Source organism: Equus przewalskii, chromosome 18, assembly GCF_037783145.1.
Source record: "Equus przewalskii isolate Varuska chromosome 18, EquPr2, whole genome shotgun sequence".
NCBI lineage: Eukaryota > Metazoa > Chordata > Mammalia > Perissodactyla > Equidae > Equus > Equus przewalskii.
Genome location: NC_091848.1, coordinates 58,184,821 through 58,211,151, shown reverse-complemented (window position 1 = coordinate 58,211,151; position 26,331 = coordinate 58,184,821).

Here is a 26,331-nt window from a genome sequence, read left to right as displayed (position 1 = left end):
TTCAAATGCTGCAGATTCTCACTGCTCTTAAAAGTTTTAGTACATTTTCTTGAATAAATGTTCTTCATTTGCTGCATGCCCTTAGCACAATTTCCAGAGATATTAAAATGGCATGTTTTCTTAATATATAATTTTTACCATTTATGCTTATTCTGTTGAGGAACCGGTCCTTAGAACTTCTCATGCTGCCATTCCAGAAGTGGACCATAGCTGTAGATCTTTTGTAAATATTCTTTATCATTTGAAGAAGTTTCCCTCTAGTCCTAGTTTACTGAATGGTTTTTATCATGAATGAGTTTCATGATTTGATATCCTCAATTGATATGATCATATGATTCTTTTTCTTTAGTCTGCTGATGTGAAGGATCACATTTGAATATTAAACCAGCCTTCCATACCTGAAATAAATCCCATTAGTCATGGTACATCAAATCTCTCCTCTTTTTACGAGAGATAATACATGTTTAATGGCTGATGGGATGACACAGCAGAAAGAATATATCGATCATATAAAGACAGGAGGAATAACACAGCCTAAAAACTGCTGACTGGGTAGCTGGAGGCTTACCTCATCGAGATCCTGATACTATCAGAACTTGGTCTGTATCTTCCCCTCCCAAATGTCATGGCCATTTAATCTCACCAAATCTCTTATTCTTGTCATCCAAGAACCAAAATGCAAGCATTTTTCCGTTGCTTTCTTTCTCCATCTTGACTTTTCCTCCTATTCTGGTTCTCCTCTAAACACTTCCTTGGTTTCTGAATCCAGGTCTGTCACTGATTAATTGTGGCATATTGGGCAAGCTCACCCTTGCTCTTTTTTTTGTTGGGGGAAAAAAAGACTATTTGTGTTTCTAAATTCAATTTTGTTTTGAGGAACAATTGACATAGAATTAATCCTTGCTCTTAATTCTCTTTTCTAAGTATATATTCAGTAAATATTTCATATACTTATTCAGGATCACTTTGTCCCCCAAAACTTAAAAGTTTATAATGAATAAATATTGAAATACTGATCCCCACAACCACTTTCAAGTCTTTTTTTTTCCTTTTGCTGAGGAAGATTTGCCCTGAGCTAACATCTGTTGCCAATCCTCCTCTTTTTTATTTGCTTGAGGAAGATTAGCCCTGAGGTAACATCTGTGCCAATCTTCCTCTATTTTGTACGTGGGGTGCTGCCACAGCATGGCTGACAAGTGGTGTAGGTCTGTGCCCAGGATCTGAACCTATGAACCTGGGCCACCAAAGTGGAGCACACTGAACTTTAACCACTATGCTACCAGGCTGGCCCCTCAAATCTTTTATCTGTTCCTTTTATTATGCATGTCCATATTTTCAAATCATATGCATATGTTGCTATTTGTTGATTTTTCAATTTTAAAAAATTATTGAATTCATACCTGAAAATATGAGAATTTCCAAACTTAATCCTTTACACCCCTCACTCTTTTAATACAGCTATATTAGAATTATAATTTTATCAATATTCAGTGTTAACATTATTATAACTGCATAAATATTGTTTATAGCAAAAACACACAGAGTACAATGATGATATTTCCTTTCTTCCACAAAATGTTCCTTCCTTTGGGTTAATAATTACCTTGGGTTTTTTTCTTTGATTATTTTTTTATCACTAATTCAGACACAAACTTTTCTACACATGAAGTAACCAACAAGTTCCATGTTTTTCTTGTGAATGTTTCACTTGGAGCCCTGCCCTCTTCTCCAGTCTGGACTAGTTGTTCTTTAGGATTTGCTCCCACACTGGGGCGCCGAAACATATTAAGCAAATACTAACAGACCTGAAAGAAGAAATACACCACAAAAAAATAATAGTAGGGGTCTTGAATACCCTCCTTTCAACAATGGATAGATCAAACAGGCAGAAAATCAGTGAAGAAACATTGGACTTGAACTACACATCAAAGCAGAGGGATCTAACAGATGTACAGAACACTCCACCCAACAGCAGGAAGAGACACATTCTTATCAAGCGCACACAAACATTCTCCAGAATAGACCATATGTTAGGTCATAAAGGAAGCCTGAACAAACTTAAGAAGACTGAAATCATACCAAGTATCTTTTCTGACGATATGAAACTAGAAGCCAGTAACAGGAGGAAAACTGGAAAATTCACAAATATGTGGAAATTAAATAACATATTCCTGAATAACTAATGAGTCAAAGAATAAATCAAAATGAAAATCAGAAACTTTCTTGAGACAAAGAAAGTGAAAACACAACATACCAAAACCTACGAGAGATAGCAAAAGCAGTTTGAAGAGGGAATTTTACAGTGATAAATGTCCACATTAAGAAAAAAGACAAGATCTCAAATAAACAACCTAACTTTATGTCTCAAAACACAGAAAAAGAAGAAGAAAATAAGCCAAAAGTTAACAGATGATAGGAAAAACACAAATATCAGAGAAGAAACAAGTGAAATAGAGAATAGGAAAACAATTTGAAAAAAAATTGACAAAACTAACAACTGGTTTTCTGAAAAGATACAAACCTTTAGCTAGACTAACTAAGAAAAAAAAGCAGAGAGGCCAGCCTGGTGGCATTACAGTTAAGTTCATACACTCCACTTTGGCGGCATGGGGAGTCTGGGCATGAACCTGCCCACCACTCATCAAGCCATACTGTGGCAGCATCCCACAAACAAAATACAGGAAAATTGGCACAGATTTTAGCTCAGCAACAATCTTCTTCAAGCAAAAAGAGGAAGATTAGTAACAGACGTTAATTCAGGGCCAATCTTACGCCCAAAAAAGAGAGAAAGAGAAGACTCAAGTAAATAAGATCAGAAACGAAAGTGGAGACATTACAACTGATAGCATAGAAGTACAAAGTATCATACAAGACTACTGTGAACAATTATACACTAACAAATTGTATAACCTACAAGAAATGGATAAATCCCTAGAAACACACAACCTACCAAGACTGAATCATGATGAAACAGAAAATCTGAAGAAACAAATAAGTAAGGGGATTAAATCAGCAATCAAATCCTATCACCAAAGGAAAGTCCGGGACCAGATGGTTTCACTGATGAATCCACCAAATATTTAAAGAACTACTAACGTAAATCCTTCTCAAACTCTTCTAAATAACTGAAAAGGAAGGATTACTCCCAAATTCACTTTACAATGTCAACGTTCCCCTGATACTAAAGCTGAATAAGGACATTACGAGGAAAGAAAACGTGTCTCTGATGAATATAGATGCAAACGTTCTCAAAAAATACTAGCAAACCAAATTAAACAGCACATTAAAGGATCATACACCATGATCAAGTGGGATTTATCCTGGATGCAAGGATGATTCAACACATGTGATACACTAGATTAATATAACAAAAGATGAAAATCATATGATCACTCAACAAATTCAGAAAAAGCATTTGACAAAAATCAATATCCTTTCATGACAAAAACTCTCAAAAACTTGAGTACACAAGGAATGTACCTCAACATAATCAAGGCTGTTTATGACAAACTCACAGCAAACATCATAGTCAACAGTAAAAGGTTGAAAACTTTTCCTCTAATATCAGGAACAAGAGAAGGGAAACATTCTCGTTGCTCCTAATCAGCATAGTACTGGCAGTCCTAGCCAGAGCAATTAGTCAAGAAAAAAAAATAAAAAGTATCCAATAGGAAAGGAAAAAGTAAAATTCTCTCTTTGCAGATGACTAGATCTTATATAGAGAAAACCCTAAAGAGTTCACCAAGAAAACTGTTAGAACTAGTCAATAAATTCAGTAATGTTGCATGATACAAAAACAAGAGAAAAAAACCAGTTTCATTTCTGTACACTAACAACAAAGCATCTGAAAAAGAAATAAACAATGCTATTTATAATAATAGCAAAACAACAAAATGTTTGAGAGTAAATTTAACCAAGGAGGTAAAAGATCTGTACACTGAAAACTATAAGACCTTGATGAAATAAGTTGAAGACACAAATAAATGGAAAGATACCCCATGTTTATAGATTGAAAGAATTAATATTGTTAAGATATTCAGGAGGTGATATCAGCAACATGGCAGAGTGAGCTGTTCCCTTTATCTCTCCCCTTTGAACTACAACTAAAACAACATTCAATGATCAATGGAGGATACACACACAGCACAAGAGGACACCTGAGATACTCACAGAGCTATACATCCGAGGGTGGATGGACTGGCCCCAGGGAGGTGATGGAGATAGGTGAGCACTCCCCTGCTCCCCACTAGCATTCATGTGCATGTGTGTGACCATGTTCCCAACTGGTGCAAGCACCCATACTATCGCTGTGGCCCCAAAGGTGGGAGTGCCTCTTGGCACAACTGTGGGAGCAGACTGTGGCAGCCCTGAGCCCTCGTGTGATCACTTTCCTATCTGGTGGCAGAGCCCACAGTGCATTGCGGTCCCAAGGACTGGCCCAGACTCGGACCCTGTGAGGAAGCCCTGCCCACCAAGCACAGTGCCAGCACAACCTTAAGAAGAGGCAGCAGCAGATGTACACACCCAGGTGAATGCTTTCCTGGCTGATGTAAGCACCCCTAATGCCCCACAACTTTCAGCAGATGGAGTAGGATCTGAAACACAACTCTTGCTTCCCTCCAGCCATAGCAGGTGGAATCGGTGACCTAATACTATTACATATGCCCTGGCAAAAGATTAGTTCATCAAACAGGATGAGAAACTACAGCAACAATTCAGGCCCGAAGGAGAATGACAATTCTCTAGAAACCAACCCTGAAGTTACAGAAATTTACAATCTAGATCACAGAGAATTCAAAATAGCTGTCATAAAGAAACTCAATGAGTTACAAGAAAACTCAGAAAGCCCGTTCAATGAGCTGAGGAAGAAAATGAATGAGAAGATGAAATACTACACCAAGGAGATTGAAACTGGAAAAAAAAAAGCAGAAATTCTGGATTTGAAAAGCACAATTAATGAAATAAAAAATAATCTAGAATCCTTAAAACACAGAGCTTGTGTTATGGAGGAAAGAACTAGTGACTTAGAGGAGAGAAATAGAATTACTTCAGGTGGAAGAGGAGAGAGAACTAAGATTTTTAAAAAGTGAAAGAATTCTTCTAGAAATATCAGACTCAATTAGGAAATGCAACATAGGGATTATACACATTCCAGAGGGAAAAGAGAGGGAGAAAGGAGCAGAGAGCTTGTTCAAATAAATAAGAGCTGAGAATTTCCCAAACCTGTGGAAGACACCAGACTTCCAAATACCTGAAGCCAATAGAACTCCTAATTACATCAATGCTAAAAGACTTTCTCCAAGGCATATAATAGTAAAACTGGGAAAAGTCAATGACAAAGAAAAAATATTAATGGCAGCAAGTCATTACCTAATGGCAGCAAGCAAATAACCTACAAAGGAACCCCAATCAAGCTTTCAGCAGATATCTCAGCAGGAACCTTACAAGCTAGGAGAGAATGGAATGATATATTGAAAATACTGAAAAGCAAAAACTTTCAGCCACGAATACTCTATCCAGCAAAACTATCCTTCAGATACAATGAAGAAATGAAAGCTTTCTGAGATAAACAAAAGCTGAGAGAGTTCATCCCCACTAGACCTCCCTAACAAGAAATGATAAAGGAAGACTTCTCACCTGAAATGAAAAGGCAAAGGTCTACAAAGTATAGAACAAGCAGATAAATACCTGGGGAAAATCAGAAAAATGCAGCTCTTACAGAACAAGAAAGCAAATACTTAATTATACCTTAAAAGACAAAAAGGAGGAAAGCATGAAAAGTAACTACAAACACTTCAATTTAGTCACAAACTCACAATACAAAACAATAATTTGTGACAACAATAACTCAGACGGGGAAGAGGGGAGGGATGGAAGCTGCTTAGGCTAATGGAGATAAGAGGCTATCAGAAAATGGACTGTCTCATCTATGAGATCTTTTATACAAACCTCAAGGTAACCACTAAACAAAAAAATCAGAGCAGAGCCCCAATTCATAAAAAGAAAAAAACTGAGATAACCTCCAAAGAAAACCACCAAATTGAAACGGTAGTCATAAATACAAAGGAAGAGAAACAACAGAGACAGAACAAGTGGAAAACCAGAGACAAAATGGCAGTATTAAGCCCTCATATATCAATAATCACTCTAAGTGTAAATGGATTGAATTCTCCAATCTAAAGACACAGAGTAGGGGTGGCCACGGGGGCGCAGTTGTCAAGTTCACATGCTCTGATTCAGCAGCCTGAGGTTGACAAGCTCAAGTGCTGGGTGTGGACCTGCACACTGCTCATCAAGCCATGTGCTTGATGTATGTGGCAGTCTCCCACACACAAAATAGAGGAAGACTGGCACAGATATTAGCTCGGTGACAATCTTCCTCAAGCAAAAATATTAGGATTGGTAACAGATGTTAGCTCAGGTCCAATCTTCCTCACCAAAAAGAAAAAAAAAAAGACAGAGTAGCTGCATGTATTAAAAAACAAGACCCAACAATATGCTGCCTCCAGGAAACACATCTCAGCTCTAAAGACAAACACAGGCTCAGAATGAAGGGATGGAAGACAATGCTCTAAGCAAATGGCAAACAAAAGAAGTTGCTATACTCATATCAGACAAAGCAGATTTCAAGATAAAAAAGACAATGAGAGATAAGAGGGGAAGTATATAATGATAAAATGGATTCTCTACCAGGAGGACATAACACTTATGAATGTATATGTACCTAACACAGGAGAAACAAGGTATATAAACAAATATTAACAGACTTAAAGGGAGAAATTAACAGGAACAAAATAATAGTAGGGAACCTCAACAGTGCACTTACACCAATGAATAGATCATCCAGACAGAAAGTCAACAAGGAATTAACAGATTTAAATGAAACAGTTGATCAGATAACTTAATAGATACATAAAAAGCATTCAATCCATAACCAGCAGAACACACATTCTTCTCAAGTACACGTGGAACATTCTCAAAGGCAGAGCATATGTTGGGAAACAAGGCAAGCCTCCATAAATTTAAGAAGACTGAAATCACATCAAGCACCCTTTCCAATAACAATGCCATGAAGGCTGGAGTCAAATACAAGAAGAAAGCTGGGGAAGTCACAAGTATGTGGAAACTAAACAACATGCTACTGAACAATCAAAGGATCAATGAAGAAATCAAAATAAAAAATAGCTGGAGACAAATGAAAGTGAAAATACATCCTACCAACTCTTATGGAACGCAGCAAAAGCAGTTCTAAGAGGGAAACTCATAGCAACACAGAGCCTACCTTAACAAATAAGAAAAATCTCAAATAAGTAATCTTAAGCTATACGTAACAGAACCAGAAAAAGAAGGACAAACAAAGCCCAAAAGTCAGCAGAAGGAGGGAAATAATAAAAATTAGAGCAGAAATAAATGAAATAGAGACTAAAAACAACCGTAGAAAGCATCGATGAAACTAAGAGCTGTTTCTTTGAGAAGATAAACAAAGTTGACAAACTTTTATAGAGACGCACTACAAAAAAAGGAGAGAAGGCCCAAATTAAAAAACTAGAAATGAAATAGGAAAAATTACAACAGATACTGCAGAAATACAAAGGATTATAAGAGAATATTCAGAAAAACTATATGCCCACAAACTTGATAACCTAAAAGAAATGGATAAATTGCTAGACTCATACAACTTCCCAAAACTGAATTAAGAAGAAATAGAGAATCTGAATACACCAACCACAAGTAAAGAGATAAAACAGTAATCAAAAACCTCCCAAAAAAACAAAAGTCCAGGACCAGATGGCTTCTCTGGAGAATTCTACCAAACATTCAAAGAAGATTTAATACCTATACTCCTCAAATTATTCCAAAAATTGAAGAAGACAGAACACTTCCTAACTCTTTCTGAGGCCAACATCACCCTGATACCAAAACCAGACAAGAACAACACAAAAAAGGAAAATTACAGGCCAACATCGCTGATGAACATAGATGCAAAAATCTTCAACAAAATACTGGCAAACCGAATTCGGCAATGCATTAAAAGGACCCATGATCAAGTGGGATTTATAACAGGGATGCAGGGATAGTTCAACATCTGCAAATCAATCAATGTGATACACCACATTAACAGAATGAGGAATAAAAATCACATGATCATCTCAAGAGATGCAGAGGAAGCATTTGACAAGATCCAACATCCATTTATGATAAAAACTCTGAATAAAATGAGTATAGAAGGAAAGTACCTCAACATAATAAAGGCCATATATGACAAACCCACAGCCACATCATACTTAAAGGTGAAAAACTAAAAGCCATCCCTCTGAGAAGAGGAACAAGACAAGGGTGCCCACTCTCACCACTCTTATTCAACATAATACTGGAGGTCTTGGCCAGAGCAATAAAGCAAGAGAAATAAATAAAAGGAATCCAAACTGGAAAGGAAGAAATGAAACTCTCACTGTTTGCAGATGACATCATTCTATATATAAAGAAAACCCTAAAGATTCCATCAGAAAACTGTTAGAAATAATCAACAACTACAGCAAAGTTGCAAGGTGAAAAATCACTTTACAAAAATCAGTTGCATTTCTATACACTAATAATGAACTAGCAGAAAGAGAAGTCAATAATATAATCCCATTTACAACTGCAACAAAAAGAATAAAATATCTAGGAATAAATTTAACCAAAGAGGTGAAAGACCTATACACTGAAATCTATAAGACATTATTGAAAGAAATTAAAGAAGATATAAAGACATGGAAAGATATTCCATGCTCATGGATTGCAAGAATAAACATAGTTAAAATGTCCATATTACCTAAAGCAACCTACAGATTCAATGCAATCACAATCAGAATCCCAATAACATTCTTCACGGAAACAGAACAAAGAATCCTAAAATTTATATGGAACAACAAAAGACCTCGAATACCCAAAGCAATCCTGAGAAAATAGAACAAAGCTTGAGGCATCACAATACCTGACCTCAAAATATACTACAAAGCTGTAGTATTCAAAACAGCATGGTAATGGCACAAAAAAAGACACACAGGTCAACGGAACAGAATTGAAAGCCCAGAAATAAAACGGCACATCCATGGACAGCTAACCTTTGACAAAGGAGCCAAGAATATACAATGGAGAAAGGAAAGTCTCTTCAATAAATGGTGCTAGGAAAACTGGAAAGCCACATGCAAAAGAATGAATGTAGACCATTATCTTGAACCACACACAAAAATTAACTCAAAATGCATTAAAGACTTGAATGTAAGCCTGAAAACATAAAAAGCCTAGAAGAAAATACAGGCAGTACATTCTCTGACACCCGTTGTAGCAGCATCTGTTCAAAAACCAAGGCTACCAAGGCAAGGGAAACAAAAAAATTAACGAATAGGACTACATCAGACTAAAAACCTCTGCAAGGAAAAGGAAACAACAAACAAAACTAAAAGACAACACATCAACTCAGAGAAAATATTTGCAAATCATATATCTGACAAGGGGCCAATATCCAAAATATATAAAGAACTCATACACCTCAACAGCAATAAAACAAACAACTCAATCAAAAAATGGGCAGAGGATGTGAACAGACACTTTTCCAAAGAAGATATACAGATGGCCAACAGACACATGAAAAGATGTTCAATATCACTAATTATCAGGGAAATGCAAATCAAAACTATAGTCAGATATCTCCTTACACTGGTCAGAATGGCTATAATTACCAAGACAAAAAATAACAAATATTGGAGAGGATGTGGAGAAAAGAGAACCCTCCTACACTACTGGTAGGAATGCAAGCTGGTGTGGAGCCCATGGAGAACAGTATGGAGATTTCTCAAAAAATTAAAAATAGAAATACCATATGATCCAGCTTTGCACTACTGGGTATTTATCCAAAGAACTTGAAATCAACAATACAAAGAGATTTATGCATGCCTATGTGCACTGCAGCATTATTCACAATAGCTAAGATGTGGAAGCAACCCAAGTGCCCATCAATGAATGAATGGATAAAGATGATGTGGTACATACACACAGTAGAATACTACTCAGCTATAAAAAAGACAAATTTGTCCCATTTGCAACAACATGGATGGACCTTGAGGGTAGTATATTAAACAAAATAAACCAGACAGAGAAAGATAAATGCTGCATTATTTCACCCATATGTGGAAGATAAACAAACACATGGACACAGAGAACAGATTAGCAGTTACCAGAGGAAAAGGGGGTCAGAGGGTGGGCATAAGGGATAAAGGGACACATACATACGGTGCCAGATAAAAATTAGACTATTGGTGATGAGCACAACACAGTCTATACAGAAACTGATAAATAACAACGCATACCTGAAATTTACAATATTATAAACCATTATGACCTCAATAAAATAAAGACAGTAAAAAAAAAAATCATACTCCCCAAAGCCACTTATAGATTCAATGCAACCCTTATAAAAATTCCAATGTCATTTTTCACAGAAACAGATTCACATGGAGCCGCAAAAGACCCCAAATAGACAAAGCTATCCTGAGAAAGAACAAAGCTTGAAGCATCACCCTTCCTAGTTTCAAATTTTCTCACAAAACTCATTTAATCAAAACATATGGTACTGGTATAAAAACAGACACATAGACCAATGGAACAGAATCAAAAGTCCCAAAATAAACTCATAGCCCCAAAATAAACTCATACATATAAGGTCAGGTAATCTTTGACAAGGACGCAAGAACACACAATGGGGAAAAGATAGTCTCTCAATAAATGTTTAATAAATAAACATTTAGAGACGGAGAGGGATGGCACTAGATTTCATCACATGCTACTCAGAACAGTACACAATTTAAAACATTGTTCATTTCTGGAATTTTCCATTTAATATTTTTAGATCATGATTGACCACAGGTAACTGAAACCGCAGAAAGCAAATTCGCAGATAAGGGGACCCTCCTGTATAAGGAACTCATACAACTCACTAACAAAATAATAATAATAATAATCCTGAAACCATAAAACTCCTAGAAGAAAACATAAGCAAAAACCTTCTTGACATTGGTCTTGGTAATGATTTTTTGGATTTGACACCAAAAGCAAAGGCAACAAATGCAAAAATAAGTGGGACTACATCAGACTAAAAGCTTCTGCACAGCAAAGGAAACAACACAACGAAAAGGAAACCTATGGAATGGGGAAAAATATTTACAATCCATGTATCTGATAAAGGGTTACTATCCAAAATATGGGGGATACATCCAAAAACCCCAAGCGGATGCCTGAAACCACAGAAAGTACTGAACTCTATATATACTGTTTTTTCCTACACATACAGACCTATGATAAGGCTTAATTTATAAATCAGGCACAGTAAGAGAATATCCAAATTTCCAGCATCTCTAGTCTTGTGCTTTGTGGCCATTTATAGGTAAAATAAGGGTTACCTGGAAACAAGCACTGCAATACTGTGACAGTCACTCTGATAATGAAGACTGCTAACAAATGACTAATAGGCAGGTGGCCTACACAGCGTGGATCTGCTGGACAAATGCATGATTCAAGGCCCTGGGAGAGACGGAGAGGGATGGCACTAGATTTCATCACATGCTACTCAGAACAGTACACAATTTAAAACATTGTTCATTTCTGGAATTTTCCATTTAATATTTTTAGATCATGATTGACCACAGGTAACTGAAACCGCAGAAAGCAAAATCGCAGATAAGGGGACCCTCCTGTATAAGGAACTCATACAACTCACTAACAAAATAATAATAATAATAATCCTATTAAAAAATGGGCAGAGGACCTTAATAGACATTCTTCCAAAGAGGACATACAAATGGCCAAAGGTATATGAAAAGATGCTCAACATCACTAATTATCTGGGAAATGCAAATCAAGACCATAATGGGTTATTCCTTCACACCTGTTAGAATGACTGCCATGTAGGAGACAAGAGATAACAAGTGTTGGTGAGGAAGTGGAGAAAAGGGAGCCCTTGTGCACTGTTGGTGGGAATGTAAATTGGTGCAGCCACTATGGAAAACAGTATGGAGATTTCTCAAAAAATTAAAACCAGAACTACCAAATGATCCAGCAATTCCACTTCTGGGTATATATCCAAAGAAAATGAAATCACTGTCTCAAAGAGAGAACTGTGCCCTCATGTCCATTGCAGCATTATTCACAATAGCCAAGTCACGGAAACAACCTAAGTGTCCACTGTGGGATGAATGGATAAAGAAAATGTGATACACACACAGACAGACAGGAATATTATTCAGTTGTAAAAAAGAAGGAAATCCTGCCATCTGAAGCAATATGGATGAACTTTGAGGGCGTTATGCTGAGATAAGCCAGACAGAGAAAGCCGAACGCTGTTTGATCTCACTTAAGTGTGGAATCTAAAAAAGCAAACTCATGGAAACAGAGAGGAGAATGATGGTTGTCAGGGACTGAGGACCGAGGGAAACGGGGCAACGTTGGTCATCAACGGGTACAAACTTCCAGCTCTAAGAGGAATGTGTTCTGGGAATGTAATGTACAGCATGGTGACTACAGTTAACACTGCTTTAAATACTTGAAAGCTGCGAAGAGAGTAAATATTCAAAGTTCTCACCACACAGAAAAAGGGTAATTATGTGAGGTAATGGAGGTATTAACCAACATCGTCACAATCATTTCACAATATATGTGTATCAAAGCACCACACTGTACAGCTTAAAGTTCGACAACGTTATATGGCAATTATATCTCAATAAAGCTGGGAAAAAATAATGGTAATCCCATTGGGTACGTACCCATGGCTGTTCCTCAAGAGAAGGGCTCGAGGCACAGGCAGGACGGTCTCCTGAGACGAATTCTAGACACACGCTGCTGCCAGGAAGAAGTGGCCCGAGGATACGCAGGGGAACACTGTCTTGTGGTTGTTGTGGGCTTGCTCGCTGGACGGCCTGGGAGGGTGCCCTGTGCAGAGCCAGAGTCCGGCACAGACAACCAGGCCTCTGCCTCCAGGAAGGAGACAGCCGTGCAGCCCTGCGCGTGCGCAGTTCACTCCCCTGGCCGGCCTCGGGCAGTCCCGCCCCCGCCCGGCCTTTGGTCCAGAGCCTGGTACCCGGCACCTGCTACCACGCCGTGACTCTGATTGGGGCTTCCGGGAAGGCTTCACCTAGGATAGTGGTTTGCTTGACAAGTGGCTGAGCCAGGCTGCTTCCAGACAAGTCCGGGAGGAGGGGCTCCCTGCACCTGGGGCTCCAGGGGTTTTCCATCCAAGGCATTTAATTATGATGCAGATTTTTTGCTTATTGATATACAGATTTCTTCTTGATATGGTTAAAACACTCTTTCCGATATGACTCCACTTTCCTAAAAGAATATGAGAACTAATTCTGGAATATACATTAAAATAATAGTAGTTATTTTAGGTAGCAACCAAGTGTGTGTATGTTTTTAGATTTTAATTTCTTCTTATATAATATAATTTTCCTTTTATTTCTGATTTTTATGTCTTCTTTGTTTCGATTTTTTCTATGGGCATGTATAGAAGTAATCATTTTGTAACAAAAACTTTTCATTTTGATAAATGTAAATTCATAAAGACCTGGTGGATATTGGCACTATTTTCTGTCTGTAAAGCTAACTTCGCTTCCCATTTTTACACCCGTGTCAGACTGACACGTTCAGATTCAGGCCGGCGTGAGTCAGCGCTGGATCCTCGGATTTGAAAGCCAGCCTGAGTCAACGTGATGGAGTCAGTGTGTTGCTCAAGCGTTAAAAGAGGAGCCAGGGGCTGACCTGGTGGCACAGTGGTTAAGTTCACACCCTCTGCTTCGGTGGCCCAGAGTTCACCATTCGGATCCTGGGCTCAGACCCAGCACCGCTCCTCAAGCCATGCTGTGGCAGGCATCCCACATATAAAGTAGAGGAACATGGGTACACATGTTAGCTCAGGGCCACTCTTCCTCAGCGAAAAGAGAAGGATTGGCGGCAAATGTTAGGTCAAAGCAAATCTTCCTAAAAAAAATAAAATAAAATAAAAAAGGAGCCAGAATCTTTAAACACTGAGGGCTTGAAGTGGCCCATCATGGTCATCCCATTGCACTCTCTCTGGAAGTGTTTGATTCTGGGCTTATTCAGAGCTCCAGCGGGAACATAGAGCAGTGAGCACTGAGGTTGAGCAGCCAGCCCAAGGAGCCCAGGAACTTGCACATACATGCACGCCAGTGGAAGCAGGACAAGGTAGGAGAACAGAGGAGAGAACAGAGCCAGAGAGCTACGCTAAGTAGAGGGAGATGTGAAGAAGATGGGAAATGGGCAGCAATGGGGATGGGCAGAGATGGAGCAGGGAGAAGGCGAAGGGAGGTGAGAGAGAAAAGACAGAGGCACCAAATGAGGGGAGTGCTGTAGAGTGTTCCAGAGTCCACGCCACTCACTAGGAGAAAAGAGACACGCGAAGGCTAATGTCCGTGGTGATTACATATCCAGGTATAGAAATGGGTAAAAATTCACTGAACTGTACACCTAAGATCCCTAGACTGTTACATGTGTGTTATAGCTTAACTTTTTTTTTCCTTGTTTGACAAAGATTAGCCCTGAGCTAACATCTGCCACCAATCCCCCTCTTTTTGCTGAGGAAGACTGGCCTTGAGCTAACATCCATGCCCATATTCCTGTACTTTATCTGTAGGATCTGAACCAGCGAACCCTGGGCCACCAAATCGGAACGTGTGAACTTAACTGCTGCGCCACCGGGCCAGCCCCAACTTTTAACGACACCTCAAGCTCCTGCCGTGAGCTCAGATTCTGAGGGCTGGAAGGTCCCTGGTAATCAGGCAGGGGAGTCGGGAAGAATCCACACACTAACAGAGAGCAAAATAAAAACAAAAAAAGAAGAAAAATCTATGGTTTCCCCCCAAAACAGCACCAAATGGCAATTCCTTTTCTTTCTTTCGCCTCAGGCTTGGCTGCTATCAGAATCAAGATCAAAAATATAAATAAGTTGACATTTATATCAATATAAATAATTGACAATATCAATAATTGATACTTACATACCAATTATATAAGTATATCCAACTATTGATATTTATATCAATATCAATGAGATTCTAATATAGAGCACCAAAATACTTCAAACAGTGCAATTTAAAGGTGCTTCTATTTTTTTTTAAGCTCCAGACTAAAAAATACTGAAGATTCTCTTGGATAAAGAAATTACACGGGGTCGGCCCCGTGGCCTAGTGTTTAAGTTCGCATGCTCAGCTACGGCGGCCCAGGGTTTTGCTGGTTCAGATCCCAGGTGTGGACATGGCACCACTCATCAGGCCATGTTGAGGTGGCATCCCACGTGTCACAACTAGAAGGACCCACAACTAAAATATACAACTATGTACTGGGGGGATTTGAGGAGAAAAAGCAGGAAGAAAAAAAAGAAAAAAGACTGGCAACAGTTGTGAGCTCAGGTGCCAATCTTTAAGAAAAAAAGAAGATTGGCAACAGTTGTTAGCTCAAGGTGCCAATCTTTAAAAAAAAAAAAAAGAAAAGAAAAAGAAATTACATTCACTGAGAATCATTAACGTCTCCTTGAAGGTGCAATTTTGTCTCTGAGGTTTTGTTGGTATTAAGTTGTATTTGTAAAAGGCTTAAATTCTCAATAGAAGTGGCCGTTCTTATTGTTCCTGAGCGCTTGGGTAGTTGGAAGCCCTCGCAGCATCTTACAGGAGAAGGAGGGCAAGAAATATGTGTTGACTAATCTCTTGCAGTTTGCTGGTGCAAGGAGGAATCCAGGCCCACGGCACATGGGGGTCCCTCAGTGCAGAAGATGTCCACTCCGAAGCAGGAGAGTGGAGAGATGCTCTGGGCGGTACACCTCTGATACAGACTCTCTGGGCACACAGCACTACGGTGATGTTCCTGACACTGCGTTGTTCTCGTTTTCTCTAATAAAAGGATTCCGATCAGCCTTCTGGGGAGATTTCTAGGGCTCTTTGCTTCCTATAATGAAAGTGTGATCCTTGAAGGATAAACTCAGCCCTTCTTGCTAATGATGTCTCTGGCCCAGAGGGCTGCCTCAATACACACTCTCTTCTCTTTCTGTCACACTGACGCGAGAAGTGCTCGTCTGTTTCCTAACCATGTGCATTGTGCGCTGTTTGCAAATGAAGCCGCACTCACTTGCACTTACGGAGCTTGTCCAGTTCCCATCTCTAAGGGCCGGACTGTTAACAAAGTCTCCCGTGAGGACATTCAGGTTTACCAAAAATGTCACTGGATAGTGTTAATTCATGCAAATCTCCCCAGCTGACCAGTTAAAACTAAAATTAACCAAGTCACACACAGACATTAATGATTTTAGCAGCATGCTCCAAAAAATGAAAAGACACAAAAGCATCAAACAAGACAGCAATAATTACAACAAAATGACTACTCTCATATAATAAAGTTTCGTAATACCTACAAATGAAATTTATTATTAATGAAAGCTTTTCTCGGCTGCTCTTTGTACAATGTCTGTACTTTGAAAGAAGTGTTCACTGGTTCGACCAAGCTCTCTTACCTATTCACAAGACAAAATGTCAGCATTTTCTGTGGTACCAGCTCAGTGTTACAGTACACATCTGACCACCTATTAATGCTCCATTTGACAGAGAGTACCATCTCAGTAGATACGGTCAGTTTTAGAAACAGGAAATTTTGCATATTAATCAAAATATGAAGGGGCAGGCCAGTAGCATAGTGGTTAATTTCACACTCTCCACTTCAGTGGCCTGGGGTCCCCTGGTTCAGATCCTGGACATGAACCTACACACTGCTCATCGAGCCATGCTGTGGTGGCATCCCACATAGAAGAACTAGAAGGACTTACAACTAGGATACACAACTGTGTACTGGGGCTTTGGAGAGAAAAAAAAGAAGATTGGCAACAGATGTTAGCTCAGGGCCAATCTACCTCAAAAAAAAAAAATATATATATATATATATATATGGAAAAATAACTTGGTCAAAACTGATCTCAAGTTTGTGGGCCCTTGTACAGAGTCTGAAACATATGAGCCGAGAATCATGGGCTACCATCCTGAGCGAGAGTGGTAGAAGGGACCGACACAGGGAGGAACGTGTGGGACTTGAGGACAAGCTGCTGACAGGCTGGATACGAGGAGGAAGGATAACAGCAGCGTCAGAGAGGATCCTGCAGGTTTGAAGCTGCCGATGTTGAGCGTCTCCCCCTTGTTCTTAGGATACACTTGGGATCTAGTGTGTGGACTACAAGGCCTGGTGACGTCTGACCCCTGGCTCTCCCAGCCGCACTTCCCACTGCTCCCCCTGTAGCACTGCACTGCGCTACAGCTGCGCTGACCTCTCAGTTCCCAGAACCCACAGGCTGCTTCCCAACTCAACGCCTCCACATACTGTCTACGGCATGAATGTATTTGTCTCCCTTCTTCCCCAAAGATCTGGTTAATCCAGATACTCTCAAGGCTTCAGCTGATGGCTGTTTTCTCTGGGAAGCTTTCCCTGCCCCCATCCCCAGGGTGGGAAGACCCCTCTTCTACGTGTCCATAGTTTCTGTACTTTTCCTCATAGCACTTAATACAGTTGTAATGATCAGCTTAGTGTGTCTCTCCATCACTAGAAGAAAAGCTCCATGAGGGCCGGGACCATGTCTAACTTGCTCACTGCCTATCCCGAGAGACTAGCACCATGCATGGCACACAGGAGGCAGCTGACACTGCTGATAGAGGCATGAAAGGAAGTTTGAGTGAACAAATGGTATCCACAACCTGGAATACTGTTCCCCCTCTCCTCCTCCTGTTACCTGGTTAACTCTTCAGTACCTCCAGGCCTCAGCTTATATGATGTTTTATCGAGGATACTTTTCCTGACCAATCTCTGTCACACGCTATGACAGCCTAGGGGAGTTAGGAGGAAAAGCTCCTTCCTGGTACAAGGTCATTTCCCTCTCAAGTATGGCGAGTTTGAGGCGATGATTAGATATTATGGAAATATCCCACAGATGTCAGTTATGTGGAGAGTTTGAGGGCTGCAAATGAAGATTTGGGAGCCTGCTGCACCCAGCCGCGAGTTACTAATTTCTGGAAGAGAAGAAATGGTCAGAGACGGAACTTCAAAAAATGCCTGTGTTGAGACGGAAAGAAACAGTTTTGAGAATGTTTAGACTTTCAAATATTGTAGCGAGGTCAAGGAGAACAAAGGTTCTGGAAAGATCATTGGACTGGATCGACAGGTCACTGGGGAGTGCAGTTTTTACAAAAGGATGGGAATGAAATCTAGGTTGCAGGCAATTGAGGAGAGTTAATGAAAACAGCAGGTGTAGAATGCTTTTTAAGAAGTTTGATTCTAAAAATTGAGAGAGATGAGACAGGAACGAAAGAGCTGACAGTGAGGTCAGTTAAGGTTTTCCTAAACAGGACAGAACAATGCAGCTTTAGGAAACTCCCTTACAGTGACCACGAAGTCTGAAGTCAGTTGACTCTTTTGTTCACTAACTTTGGCTTAGAAATGCTGTCCCCTTGGCTTTTCTACATCGCCTTGTCTGTCTTCCTCTCCTTCCCCCCCCCCCCCCCGCCCTCTCTTTTTCCTCTCTTCTCTCCCTGCTCCTAGAATTGTGCGGTCCAGCAGGCAGCCACTAAGCAGGTGGCTATGGAGTCCTTGAGCTGTATATAGTCTGAATCACAATGTGCTGTAACTAAAAAAACACACCAGACTTTGAAGACTTGATATGAAAAAGTAATGCAAAATATCTTACTAATAATTTTGATATTGACTACATGTTAAAATGATAATATTTTGGATATATTTAGTTAAACAAACCATATGTTATTAAAATTAATTTCGCATGTTTCTTTTTACTATCTTTTAAGGTATTTACTAGAAAATTCTGTATTCCATAAGTGGCTCACATTATATTTCTCTTGGAGAGTCTTGCTCTGCACTTTCTAACCTGTATCCTCTCTCTAGGCTTCAGAAACCACCTCTAGATGATCAACTCATAAACATACATCTTCACGTAAACATACGTTCAGACCTCTCTTCTAAGCCCCAAGCCCTTATGTTCAATTGCCAGTAAGACATCTCTTTCTAGGGGTCTCAAAGGCACCTCCTACTAAGCACGTGTGAAATCCAACTTGCCTCCTGCTCTCCTCTTTCCCCGAACTGGACCCTCTTCCAGTGTTTGCAGTCTCAACGAGTGCCATGGTTACATACGGCGGAATTTTAGATGCTCCTTCTGTGAACCCTACATCCAATCGATCATGAAGTCTGCTCACTCTACATCCCAAAGACTTCAGCAATTTGTCCATTCCACTCAACTCTGCCACCCAGCCCATGCCACCATCATCTCTTTCCTGTGCAATTTCACTAGTTTGTCCACACCCAGTTTTGCCAGCTTCCAATCTGTTCTTCATGCTTCAGCCAGAATTAAGTCATAAAATGTAAATCTGACCGTGTCAGGTTTCTTTATAAAAACTTTCCATGGATTCTTATTGTTGTTGGAATAAAAACCCGAATTCTTAATATTGTTTACAGTACCCCCACACTATCTGTCCCCTGCCCACCTCTCCTCACTCTCTTGCACCATTTTCCCCCTGTCTGCCTTACTGACCCTCTTCCAGTACCTGGAAATTGTCATGTTCCCCGCAGAAACAGGCCTTCATATGTGTTCTCCTACAACACACCCTTTCCCCTTTCCCTGGTAAATTCTGCTCAGCCTCCAGATTTCAGCTCCGTCATCACTTCTTCAAAGAAATCTTTCTATCATCTCCTCCCTCCTCCACTCACCTCAAGTAATAATGACAATGGTGGTGGTAGTAGTGACGATGGCATTTATTGAGCACTTACTGTGTACTAGGCTTTCCTCTGGTGTTTTACAAATAATTCTTTAAGTCTTCAAAATCATCTTTTTAGTTTCCATTTTCAGAGTATAATCCATTATAATGTCCATTTTCCTGATGAGGAAATTGATGCACAGAGAGGTTAAGTACTTTCCGTATAATCAGCTAGAAAGTGGTATAGCCAAGATTCAAAATTAGGCATTATGGATCCCAAGCCCACAGGGTTAACTACCACATTATCCTGCCTTTTCAGACTAGGCTAAATCTCTCTAAGTCTCATATCTCCAATCATCTTGCCTTCATAAAAGTAAAGTTGTAATTTTAAATTCACTTGGGTGATTATTTGGTTAAGGTCTGTCTTCTGTAATTTCCTCTCAATTCTATGAGGGGAGGGGAGGCAGATACCATATCTGCTTTTGTTTTTTGCTTAACCATAGTGCCTAGTATTGTGGCTGGCATGAAGTAGACAGGACATATTTGAATAAAATGCTACAAAATAAGTGTATGTATATAAGAAAGAGGAGATAAATAGAAGGAAGGAGGGAAAAGAAAGCAAGTTCCACATCTTCAGTTATGAATTTCTCTATTGAGCACAGCTTAGTCTACCACTTGCTGTCTCTTAATTCCTACATCATCTTAGGAAGTCTGCTGACTTTTACTCTGACAAAAACAAATTTGGAGATGTTGGTATGTACTGAAAACTTCTCCTGAGCAATTACTTGATTATGAATAGCTGATTCATTCTATATTTATTTCAGGCAGAGGATGTCAAAACTGGATCAACCACTGAGTAATCCACCTGTAACGTAATTGTGAGCACCAAGCTCTCTAACACACCGTGCACTCCAGCCAGACTGGGGCTGCTTTCCACTCCTCCAGCACGTCACAAGCTTTCATGCTTCTGATTTTTTGCTCAGCATTCCCTTTCCAATGCTTCTTCGCTGAGAAAATGTCTACATATCTTTGAAGGTCATGATGAAATGTCCTCTCCTGGGTAATCTGTAATAAAACACAACCTATTGTTTTTTGTTATGTGTGTGTGCTTCTTATAGAGATGCTGGGCCTAATTGTAGGATATTTTACTGTCATCGCTCTGTTGAGGATACGGCCATATCCTGTGGTTAAGGTTAGAAGCTCCCCTGAAGGATTGGGCATTCCTAATGTCAGTCTCATGGGGAAGAGCTAAGCCCTCAGACAAAGAAACAAGGGGTGGAGCTCCTGCCTGCTCTTCCGTCTCTCATATTCTTGGAAATAGGTCCCCTGGGGCTGAGCCATGCCTGAATTTCCAGGCGATTGGAAAAAGATAGCATCTGCCTCTCAGAGGTAGACTTGGAGATAGGCAAGGAGGCCTCCCTACAGGGAACCAAAAGTACAAGATGAACAACTCATTATATAAACCAGATGATCAAGATCAGCAAGCTTCAGACTATTTCAACACCCTGCTCCATCACAATCAGTTACAAGATGCATCACAATTAAGGTGTTCCTAATAATAAAGGATCATAGTTTCGTATGACTTACTTTTTTTACATGACTAGAGTGGATTCCAGATTATCTCAATAACATCTTCCTCATTCCTTTGCATTACCACATACTCTCTTGAATGGAAGAAAATGAAGAGGAATTAGAGCTAGCCTGTGGGCGGCTGCTCCTTACCTGAGGAAGTCCGTAGGAGTGTGTCACACAGTCAACATCACCTGCCAACTTGCCTTCTCAGTGGGTAGAAAGGATTGAGAGCTACGCTTCTAGTTGCATGCTGCTACCCTTTGTTTCCCAGTGGTTATCTCCAAGTCTAGTCAAGGCACGTACAAATGATCCCGCTTCATCTCCTCTGTGCTGCGGGGAGCCATCTGGGCCAGAGTGAATGGAAGAGCAATGCCTTCTCATGGTCACCATGGTTTTGGCAGCAGGGTGACTGCTTCCCCAGGAGGAAAAGGGGAATCTGGGAAAAGGCTTGGGGGCTGTGGAGATTTGCTCCTCCCACATGGAGGTTTGTTCTCTCCTGCAAACTAGAATGTTATTTTTCTTCCAGAAAACATTTTCAACACCCCCAGGCAAATTAAGTCACTCCAATCTGTTCTCCCATACTTCTGAATGTATGATTATACTATAGATTTTATCACTTGCATTCTAATTATTTGTTTACATGACTGCCTCCTCAGTTCATTGAGAAGTGAGGGCAAACAGGGATTGGGCCTCAGACTGCTCTGAATTGCTCTTGCTTATTAGCACCGTGCTTGACATTGTAATAAGCACTATCAACTCTGGATCAATGAGTCAAATATGACCAGAAAAGCAAACCAACATTGGTCACACTAAATTTGGGGTCTTTTTTATTGTCTTGGAGTTCTTTTAAATAAGAATCTTAGTTTAAAGTCATCTTTATTCCCCCGTTTTAATCTTACATGGTACATAAGGAACACTCAAACATTTGTTGTTTAATTTATCATCTATGCCATATCAACATGCAAAATGTAGCATAGAGAAGAAAAATGAGTCGCACACAGAATTGTTTTTCTGAAACTCAGTCAGTCCCTTGACAGATTTATTCCAGGCCTACTAAATAAAATTCAAGCTCCCTGATTTGGCATTCTGACCTCATCTTTTTTTAGGACACTTACCATAATTTCTAATCACTGCATTCTACTCTCACCAGGCATCTTGTATGCTACATAATCTGGTCTAATCTAGACCAGAGAGTTCCAGAGGGCTTTCTCCCAGTCACCTTCTTTCACCTGCCCCTTCTCCCTGGAGGATCTCACTCAGTTCCCAGGCTTTAAATATATAGGCTGATGACTGCTAATCTTCAGCTTGTCTTTTATATTCAATGGCCTGTTTGACATCTCCACTTTAATAACATCTCAAACATAACACAGAAAACATAAAACTCATATTCCTAATCCACACTCCCTCCCAAGGAAGTATTCCTCCGCCAGTCTCCCTCGACTCAATAAATACCTCTGTCTTTTCCCGCTTCCTGAAACACGCAAATCTTACTTCTACTTTGAGGAATTTTCACCACCTCCTCTGTACCTAACATGCTCTTCTCCAAACTGCCATGGCTGGCTTCTTGCCACTCATGTCTCAGCGTTACTGCTCACCTTTTCCTATAGACCTTTTCAAACCCTCTGGTCTAAGGTAACTCCCAGGCATTCTTTGTCACATCGCTCTGTTTCACCCTCAGCATAGCACTCACTACTTTGCTATTTTTCTTATTTATGTATTTATTTATATCTGCTTCCCCGGTCTCCTCTATTTGAATGTAAGCCCCATGAAAACAGACTCTATAATGGTGATGGCGCAGAGTTGGCACCATAAAGTATTTATTGCATAAATGTATGAACAAACGGTGCAATAAATGGCAGTTGTTTTGTGCTGCTAACATAAGGACTTTTCAAAATTTTTAAGTAAGTGTAAAAATTTTCATAAATTTGTAAGAAAATTAGAATAACAAGAAATGAGTTACGTGCTCCTTCTCCCTGACTGTGAATTCTTCCCTGACCGCCCATTGCTCCGCGGTAAAAGTGCAGGAGTGAGCTAGGAGGAACATTCACCATCTTTCCACACGTCCTTTGGTAGAGCCTTTTCCCAACAGATCTTAACAAGCTCTCATTGTAGGAGGAAGTCTCCCCATGGTGCCACATCAGCACAGCCTTGGTCCTCTGTCATCACAGATGCGTGGTCCTCTCCTGAAATAATCCCTTTGCTCTAGAATTTAAGTTCCCAGGAGAGGGATTTTTTTCTGCTTTATTCTTTGTTATATTCTTAGGATACTTCTCAGAAATATGCACGATCCTGATATCAGTGAGCTCGTAGTCAAGTTAACCTATGAAATGCTGGAGGACCACACAAGGCAAATACTGAGACTTGGGAAGTGTTGTCACATGGGTAACAAGAGCTTGGGAGGCTGGGAAGAAGACAGATGAATTTGTCCTAGGGAAGTTAGGTAGACCTGGGTCTGAGTACTAAGGGAAGGGTAGGACTTGGGTAGATGGAGGGAAATGATGAAAGTAACACAGATAAGGCAAAAGGAAGAGTGAAAGTGGCTTGTTCAGAGAACCATAAAGAGAAGGGCTTGGCTTAAGGATGGTACATGGGGAGTGCAGAATGTAAGGAGACACAGTGAGCTCAAACGATGAAGAGTTAGGACAACCAAGATAAGTAATTAACCAAACAAACTGAGACTTGAGATTGATGGACAATAGGGATTCATTACACTATAAGCGATGGGACTCCTAAAGAAGGGAGTATTTTGAAGAAAGGAGACTTTTGAGAAGGTGCTTCTGAATTTGTAAGAAAAAATTAAAGTTTATTCGAATAACTAAGATATAAGATTAAACATATTGTAAATATAATTTCAAAGGAAGATTCTAGAAATTGCATATTGATTTTAAAAAGAAGGGGGAAAGTGCTACTTTACACCCTCTGCTCACACCACGACTTCTCTGAGACAACAGATCCTAGCTCAGCTCCCACTTCCTCTATGCAGCCTTTGCTGATCAGGCCAGTGGGAATTTTTAATTCCTACGTAGGATTTCATATTCAGATTGATGGTAAGGATAAATAGTATAAACTCAAATGAATTAAAATCAGAACATGGCTCTTAAAATTTGTTTGGAAATGGGCATCTGCCTTACTCTGTAGGTCTCAAAGGACACATTGAATTCTTCCAATTTAGTGTGTTTCTAATTTTCAGATTAGGTCTCTCAGGCTGCACTATGATGTCAATGCCAAGCAAATCCCCTTAGAATTATTGAAAATATTTGAACCATGCTCTACCAATGACATAAATATCATCATTGACCCGTTGGTAGAAATGTTCTCCTAAACAATCAAGAAGATAGAGTTTATTTCTGGATCTACTTTCCTAACCAACTAGCCTTTATAAAACTCTTATCAGGGAAACCCAGGTGAGAAAGTATTTAAAACGTTCTTTTTACTAGAAATATTAACCTCCAGAAACATTAATTTCTTTAAATTCTTCATGGGTTTTTCTTTACAATTCATATTTTTCCATATTTTAAGTTCCTTAAATCTTTCCTTTAACATGCAGTCTACTGTGTAAGAAGTAGACAAATGACTATAATTCATTTGTATCGCTTCTAAATTCAACAGAAGCCTAAATTTATCAAAAATAAATAAGGCACACTTTTGGTGTAATAACAGAAAGCATCAGCAAAGTTTTTGAAACCGATTTGAATAATGTGGTTTGCCATATAACTTACAATTTAACAGATGGAATGGATTACTAGCCTCTACAATGAAACAGTGTTTAGAATTTTTGTTTTGGACATTTCCTATGTTTTAAATAAATCATTTGAGGAAGGAATATAATTTCAAGTGATTCTTTTAAACCCCTGGTGTAATTTGAGAGAGGTTTCTAGTTTCTCTTTTGATTCTTAGAGAAATAAAATAACATAAAACATTTCTGTCTGATAAATTTTAACCAACTGGGAAAACTGAAAGAAATCCTGCTATGTTATATGACCTCGAGCTGGCAAGTATAAAGCATTTAATGAAAAATGTTATTCAAATTACTCTTATATAGATTTAAAATGTTCATTTTTTTAGACTTCAGGTTGCCAAGAGTAAGGCATTTAATGAAAAAATGATTCAAATTATATAGAGTTCAAATGTTCATTTTTTAATTTTGTTCCTAAAGGGATCAGTCCCAAATAGTCTGAGATTTAAAAGTTAGTAATATTTTCAGGAAGCCAAAAGGGAAGAGATCTTTTCCTACATCTCTCCACGATGCTTTTCCTCTGTTCCTGGAATATAGAGTGTAGTTATGGTCAATGAATATCCAGAAAACCATCAGTGCGGAAATGCCGAGGAAGGTCAACTCATCTTCTAAGAAAGTAAATAGCACAGAGCAGACATTTAATAAATGCCAGGTCAATGAATAAGTGATTCTAGAATTAATTAAAATAAACAAATATAGATTGAAATAAAACATAGCTCAAAAGATTAGAACTCTTTGCCTATAAGGAAATGTCTAAGGGATAGATAATTGAAGTTTTAAAAATATACTGAAGGTTTAATAAATGTGAGCATCATAGAATCTCAGAACATTGTGGAAACACTTGATGCTCAAAAGAGTAAAACTTGACACCAAAGAGTTCTTGCTTTACATAGAAGCGGGTGCCTTAAGACTGCATTACCACCAGATGTGAATATGTTCCCGAATGGTTTCCGATACATTCAAGATTGTCAGCAAACTATTATTACTTATAACTGTGAACGCCGTTATCACTAGGATGAAGCAGATACCTCCTCACTACATCCACTGTGATGTTCTCCGCTAAAGAATCGCAGAGTGCAGAAAACATTACTTGGATCCCCAGTGGTTACTGTGGGGTAATCAAGTTATAAAGCATAGCAGATGTAAGAGCATGTCATTTGATTTATTTAATTAAATATTTGTTTTTGGGGGGCCGGCCCGGTGGCGCTGCAGTTAAGTGTGCACGTTCTGCTTCTCGGT